The sequence below is a fragment of the Pleurodeles waltl genome, chromosome 12 (assembly GCF_031143425.1).
Source record: "Pleurodeles waltl isolate 20211129_DDA chromosome 12, aPleWal1.hap1.20221129, whole genome shotgun sequence".
NCBI lineage: Eukaryota > Metazoa > Chordata > Amphibia > Caudata > Salamandridae > Pleurodeles > Pleurodeles waltl.
The window spans coordinates 115,771,393-115,778,788 of record NC_090451.1 but is presented as its reverse complement, the minus strand read 5'-3'; the positions used below and the strand labels follow the sequence as shown (position 1 = coordinate 115,778,788).

Sequence of the window (7,396 nt, the reverse complement as noted above, 5' to 3'; positions counted from 1 at the left end):
CGCTCCACTATACGCCACTTCACTCCACTTTATGCTACTCCATTCTATGCCACTCCATCCTGTCACTCTCTGCTATGCCCCTCTACTCCACTACACTCTACTCTATGCCACTTCCCTTCATTCCTCTCTACGCCACCCTACTTCATAGAATGCCACTTTATGTGACTCTATGCCACTCTGCTCTACATCACTCTAGAATACTCAACTGAACTCTACGCTATACAATTCCACTCTACTTTACTCCTCTCCACTCTATGCCTCTCAACTCTATGCTACTCTACTCCAGTCTACTGTACCCCACTTTATTTTATCCCATTCTACTCTACGCCACTGTACAGCACTCAACTCTATGCCACTCTACTCCGTTGCACCCCTCTCTACTCTACGCTACTCTACTCCATGCTACTATACTCCACTCTAAGCCACTGTACTCTCCACCACTAAGCTCTATTCCACTCTACTGTATGCCACTCCATGCCACTCTAATCCACCCCACAGAATGCCACTCTACTCTATGCCACTCCACTCAACTCCATGCCATTCCACACTTTTGCACTCTACCCTACTCTGTGCCTCTCCATTCCACTCCATGCCACTCCACTCTATCCCACTACGCTCTACTCTAGTTCACTCTATGCCACTCCACTTTACTCTCTCCCACTCTACTCTATACTACTTCATTCCATGCCACTTCACTGTACTCCACTCCACTCAATCTCACACAATATCACTCAATGGCACTACATGCGCTCTACTCTATGCCACTCTACTGCACACTACTCTATGCTGTGCCACTCTACACTACTCTCCTGGAGGCCTTTCTACTCTATGCCACTTTTTTCTCTGCTCCTCTCTACACCACAGTGTCACTCCATGCAACGCGACTGTATGCTACTCAACTCCACAACACTCTACCTCATGCAGTCTGACTCCACTCCTCCTAATTCTTTGCCACCCCTCTCCATGACACACTGTTCTCTGACTCTATGCCATTCCATGCCACTTCACTCTACACCACACTATGCCACTCTACGCCACACTTTTTTACTCTATGCTACTCTATGCCATTCTATGCAACCTTACTCCTCTCTACCCCACTCTGCTCTATGCCACTCCATTCCTCACAATGCTATTCAACGCCATGCCAAGGCACACCACTTCATTATATTCCACTGTATTCTATGACACATTACGTCACTCTACTCTTTGCACTTCAATCTACTCCCTTCTATGACCCTCCATTCATCACCACTCCATTGTTTGCTAGTCAAGTTTACGCCACTTCATTCCACACAATGCAACTCTAAAGCAGTATGCACCAAGCAGCTGAATGTGTCTGAAGAGACACCTAGAAAAGAAAAAAACAACAATATGTGGGGGCCTGTTCCGAGCCCCTCCTGGCCTGGAGGAGTTTGGTCGGCCGTGGATTAAGTTTTTGCAGTGTTCACTTCCCCGACCCCAGCACTCATAGAACACTTGAGACTTGCAGGGCAGAGTGGTGGATCTTGTTAAGAAGTCTGGGCTTCTTGGTTTATGGGGAGTCTTGTCACTGGAAGCAGAGAGGTAAATATTTGCTGTGATCTGCTACTCAAAGAAAAGACCCTGATCTAACTTGAAAAGATGGGTTTTAAACAAACGCTAAATCTATCCACTCCACGGACACTGTGACCTTTTTTCAGCCTATCAGAGCCACACCAGGGTAGTTGTTTCAGATCCCAAGTAGCTCGCCGTGATCGTATAGTGGTTAGTACTCTGCGTTGTGGCCGCAGCAACCTCGGTTCGAATCCGAGTCACGGCATTGCGGGTGGCAATGTCACGGCAGTTGGGCAGCATTTTTATTCTCACTTCTTAATATTTACATGAGTTAAGAGCTTGAACCTAATTTCAACGGTGAAATTAAATGTCTTTGAAGAACGCGTTAACAATGTTATTATTTATTTCACCTTTCTGCACTTTTACGTTTGTGGCGGTCCTGATGTGAAAAGTATGAGCTACAGTTTGGTTTCACGGGACCCGGTCAGCAAGAGGGATGGATGTCTGTGTCTCCTGTACCTGCAGCGCCGAGGCTCCTGTCCTGACGCGGAGTAGCTTTCAATGTTGAAAGGGATCCTGCTAGTCAAATATCAGTTTTTGCAGCAATTCAGGCCGCGAAGAAAAAAGGTCTAAAAATAAATATTTTTATAGAAAGTAAGACTGAGCTCCCAAGGGTCTGAAAGAAAGAGGCGACGGAGAAGGACACTGAGAGGCGCGCTCACCCAATCAGCTTTTGGCTTCATCATCCCGCACCCGACGGATCACCGGGCAGCTAGAGGGAAAGTTTTAAAACTTAAGCCAAGTTTATTAGTCGTGGTCGAATCGTGAATTACACAATTACGCTCCTTTGTGGAATTTGGAGTAATGTGGGGAAAGACATCTCCCCAAGAGCGGAGGAAAAGAGCGCGAGCTGCTGCTGTTGTGCCAGTTCTGTTGCATTTAGAGCGATTTTCTTGTGCAAAGTGTATATCAGGTTCCTTTCGGATCTGAGCGTGTATTTTGCACCAGGAAAATAGCCTTGTGTAATTCTGTACAACCTCGCATAATGTTGCTGTAATTTCGCGTAATTACACTGCAGTGAGTTACACTGGTTACGCCCATCCCTACATTTGACTCATGTTTAACAGAGAGGTCCGTCCATCTATTGATCCATTCATCTGTCCATCCATCTTTTTGCCTGTGTGCCTGCTTATCTATCTGCTCACCTACCTGTGCGTGACTGTGAACCTGTCTAACAGAGTGTTGATGCCTGGCTGTATGATTTGTTAACACTATAACGCTCATAGGGACATTGAGGAGGACATCTTGGCGCTATGTTTTTTTTTTGGTATGAAGCAACCGTTTTCAAATCCTGACAGTCCACACAAAGTTGATCATATGTGATCTCATTTTCGTACCAACAGCTGCTTCTCTATATACTTATCGGTCCACGTCTATTACTACATGTGCTTTCTATTTACTTTCTATTTCAATCTGGGTATCTGCCTTACTGCCTATTTCTGCCCATCTCTGTTTATGTTAACACTTTAAAGCCTACATGCTGACTACCAAGGTCTTTGTGGCGTGGTTATTTCTAAAGTAGGCGCGTGTGATTTACAGCGGTTTCTGTGACGCTGATTATATCTCATCCATGATTTACTAACAGCTACATACCTGCCTTTCTGTCTACAAACCTGTACAGACGCATCGGTGCATGTGGCTTATTTATGACGATCTGTTTAACCTTCTATCCGTCCTTCTATCTGTGCAACTGTCTTACAGTTCCCCCTCTTTTATGTTGTTACAACACTATTTGTTAAACAAACCTTCACAGTCAGAAGGGCTTCCAGGCACTGTTATTTATTTAAAAAACTGCAAAGAACACCAGTTTATGCAATGTTGATGACATTTACTTCACCCCTTTATTGTTGCATTAATGGGTTTTCAAGTCACAAAACGGGTCCCTGATGAAGCCTAAGTGGACTTCTGAGCTGCTGTAGCTCTGTGGGGTCTCCAGCTCTCCTAGGGCCTCAGATCTACCACTACAACACCAGCCTTACCCTAAGTTGTGCAGCAGATTTTTTATTTTTTTTATTTATTGGTATTTCAGATGGTACATATTATTCACAGGATTGTAACAGGTTGCAGAGCTGTATGAATCTCCTTTCCATGACAACTTTTGAACAGTTACCCATTACTGCTATTATATTATGTTACCACCACGCTGAGGGCTGTTCCTTGCATAAATCTGTAAGCAGGCTTGTGATCTGTGGTGTGGGCCTCCTGTGGGTCTCCGGTTCAGCGCTGTATGCCCATGGAGCAGGGTGGTCGGTTGCCACCATTTCCAGCTCTGGCACGTCAGGTACTCATCATCTCTTATTACAACAAATAACAAGCAAGCCAAACAACTTGCCCAGAAACGAGACCTAACTACGCATCGTGTGAGTGTGTCTACAGCTGTATGGGGCCCAGCCGGGGGGGGGAAGGGACCCAGGGGAACCCTCCCCAGTGTATGATCTTCCAGGGAGGTCTAGGAGAGGTGTGTTTGTCGTGCTCCTAACTCCGCAAGTTAAGAGGCCCATCTGCATCGTCATCATAGTCATGTCAGGAGTGTTCCATGCTCCCGCCACCTCTGCCCATAGGGGAGCTATCTGTCTGTTCCTCAGCCCTCTCATTTCTTCCCTCTGAAGTGCCCTTTCTTCTGCCTTGCCAAGGAAGTGATGTCTGCTTATAGCACGTGTCCTACTTTTATAATGTTTTCAGGGCACTTCGCCCACTTCATATCTAGCCAAAATCCTTTAGCACTGGGAGACCACGTGTCTGCTGAATATCTTACCTCCACCATTGGGGGTGTAAAAGGTGTACTTTGGCTCTGTTGTAAATTATTATATAGGGCTCAGTTTGGTTGGGTTGTGAATTGCTGTCAAGCTCTAAATCTCAGAATTCTCTTAGTCACACCTTTTTATGTCTTGCGTACACAGTGAATGTGCTGTGAGATATATTGTTTAGAATTCAGTGGGCTTACCACACGCCCATAGCTTACTTACCATTAATTGTTTTCTATTTCACTCACATTTGCAATATTTCGATTGCTTAGCTCCCATAGACTGAATCTTCCTTTCTTGTGTTCATTCCTCCATGGAGGATGGACCAAGTACATGTGTTCTTTTCGTCTTTCTACAGTACGCTATTTTTTATATTTTAAAAGTGTTTTCGTATCATTCTTGGATGTGCAATGTTCTTTCCAACATTCATGACAAGCATACAGCTTATTTTTCACCCTAAACGCCGTCTCTATTGACACTTTAGTTACTTTCTCACACTGTATTCCTCTGCATGACTATACTCTACTCCCCTCAGTGCCACTGTACTCTACACTGTGCAACTCTATACCACTCCACTCTACTCAGTTCTACTCCACTCTAATCTACATTGTTCCACTCTATCACTCCACTCTATGCCACTCTAATCTATGCCACTCCACTATACGCCACTTCACTCCACTTTATGCTACTCCATTCTATGCCACTCCACCCTGTCACTCTCTGCTATGCCCCTCTACTCCACTCTACTCTATGCCACTTCCCTTCATTCCTCTCTACGCCACCCTACTTCATAGAATGCCACTTTATGTGACTCTATGCCACTCTGCTCTACATCACTCTAGAATACTCAACTGAACTCTACTCTATACAACTCCACTCTACTTTACTCCTCTCCACTCTATGCTACTCTACTCCAGTCTACTGTACGCCACTTTATTTTATCCCATTCTACTCTACGCCACTGTACACCACTCAACTCTATGCCACTCTACTCCGTTGCACCCCTCTCTACTCTACGCTACTCTACTCCATGCTACTATACTCCACTCTAAGCCACTGTACTCTCCACCACTAAGCTCTATTCCACTCTACTGTATGCCACTCCATGCCACTCTAATCCACCCCACAGAATGCCACTCTACTCTATGCCACTCCACTCAACTCCATGCCATTCCACACTTTTGCACTCTACCCTACTCTGTGCCTCTCCATTCCACTCCATGCCACTCCACTCTATCCCACTACGCTCTACTCTAGTTCACTCTATGCCACTCCACTTTACTCTCTCCCACTCTACTCTATACTACTTCATTCCATGCCACTTCACTGTACTCCACTCCACTCCATCTCACACAATATCACTCAATGGCACTACATGCGCTCTACTCTATGCCACTCTACTGCACACTACTCTATGCTGTGCCACTCTACACTACTCTCCTGTAGGTCTTTCTACTCTATGCCACTTTTTACTCTGCTCCTCTTTACACCACAGTGTCACTCCATGCAACGGGACTGTATGCTACTCAACTCCACAACACTCTACTTTATTCAGTCCGACTCCACTCCTCCTAATTCTTTGCCACCCATCTCCATGAGACACTGTTCTCTGACTCTATGCCATTCCATGCCACTTCACTCTACACCACACTATGCCACTCTACACCACACTACTTTACTCTATGCTATTCTATGCCATTCTATGCAACCTCACTCCTCTCTACCCCACTCTGCTCTATGCCACTCCATTCCTCACAATGCTATTCAACGCCATGCCAAGGCACACCACTTCATTATATTCCACTGTATTCTATGACACATTACGTCACTCTACTCTTTGCACTTCAATCTACTCCCTTCTATGACCCTCCATTCATCACCACTCCATTGTTTGCTAGTCAAGTTTACGCCACTTCATTCCACACAATGCAACTCTAAAGCAGTATGCACCAAGCAGCTGAATGTGTCTGAAGAGACACCCAGAAAAGAAAAAAACAACAATATGTGGGGGCCTGTTCCGATCCCCTCCTGGCCTGGAGGAGTTTGGTCGGCCGTGGATTAAGTTTTTGCAGTGTTCACTTCCCCGACCCCAGCACTCATAGAACACTTGAGACTTTCAGGGCAGAGTGGTGGATCTTGTTAAGAAGTCTGGGCTTCTTGGTTTATGGGGAGTCTTGTCACTGGAAGCAGAGAGGTAAATATTTGCTGTGATCTGCTACTCAAAGAAAAGACACTGATCTAACTTGAAAAGATGGGTTTTAAACAACCGCTAAATCTATCCACTCCACGGACACTGTGACCTTTTTTGAGCCTATCAGAGCCACACCAGGGTAGTCTTTTCAGAGCCCAAGTAGCTCGCCGTGATCGTATAGTGGTTAGTACTCTGCGTTGTGGCCGCAGCAACCTCGGTTCGAATCCGAGTCACGGCATTGCGGGTGGCAATGTCACGGCAGTTGGGCATCATTTTTATTCTCACTTCTTAATATTTACATGAGTTAAGAGCTTGAACCTAATTTCAACGGTGAAATTAAATGTCTTTGAAGAACGCGTTAACAATGTTATTATTTATTTCACCTTTCTGCGCTTTTACGTTTGTGGCGGTCCTGATGTGAAAAGTATGAGCTACAGTTTGGTTTCACGGGACCCGGTCAGCAAGAGGGATGATGTCTGTGTCTCCTGTACCTGCAGCGCCGAGGCTCCTGTAGTGACGCGGAGTAGCTTTCAATGTTGAAAGGGATCCTGCTAGTCAAATATCAGTTTTTGCAGCAATTCAGGCCGCGAAGAAAAAAGGTCTAAAAATAAATATTTGTATAGAAAGTAAGACTGAGCTCCCAAGGGTCTGAAAGAAAGAGGCGACGGAGAAGGACACTGAGAGGCGCGCTCACCCAATCAGCGTTTGGCTTCATCATCCCGCACCCGACGGATCACCGGGCAGCTAGAGGGAAAGTTTTAAAACTTAAGCCAAGTTTATTAGTCGTGGTTGAATCGTGAATTACACAATTACGCTCCTTTGTGGAATTTGGAGTAATGTGGGGAAAGACATCTACCCAAGAGCGGAG

The 7,396-nt window shown here is 45.5% G+C and overlaps 2 non-coding genes across 2 annotated transcripts; both read left to right on the top strand.

The window, feature by feature from the left end:
• The first annotated feature begins 1,726 nt into the window (after positions 1–1,726).
• On the top strand, positions 1,727–1,798 carry TRNAH-GUG (transfer RNA histidin (anticodon GUG)). The gene has a single exon. It is a non-coding gene; the product is annotated as a tRNA-His (tRNA).
• A 4,896-nt stretch (positions 1,799–6,694) lies between these two features.
• TRNAH-GUG (transfer RNA histidin (anticodon GUG)) lies at positions 6,695–6,766 on the top strand. Its single transcript has one exon. It is a non-coding gene; the product is annotated as a tRNA-His (tRNA).
• The last annotated feature ends 630 nt before the right edge of the window (positions 6,767–7,396 follow it).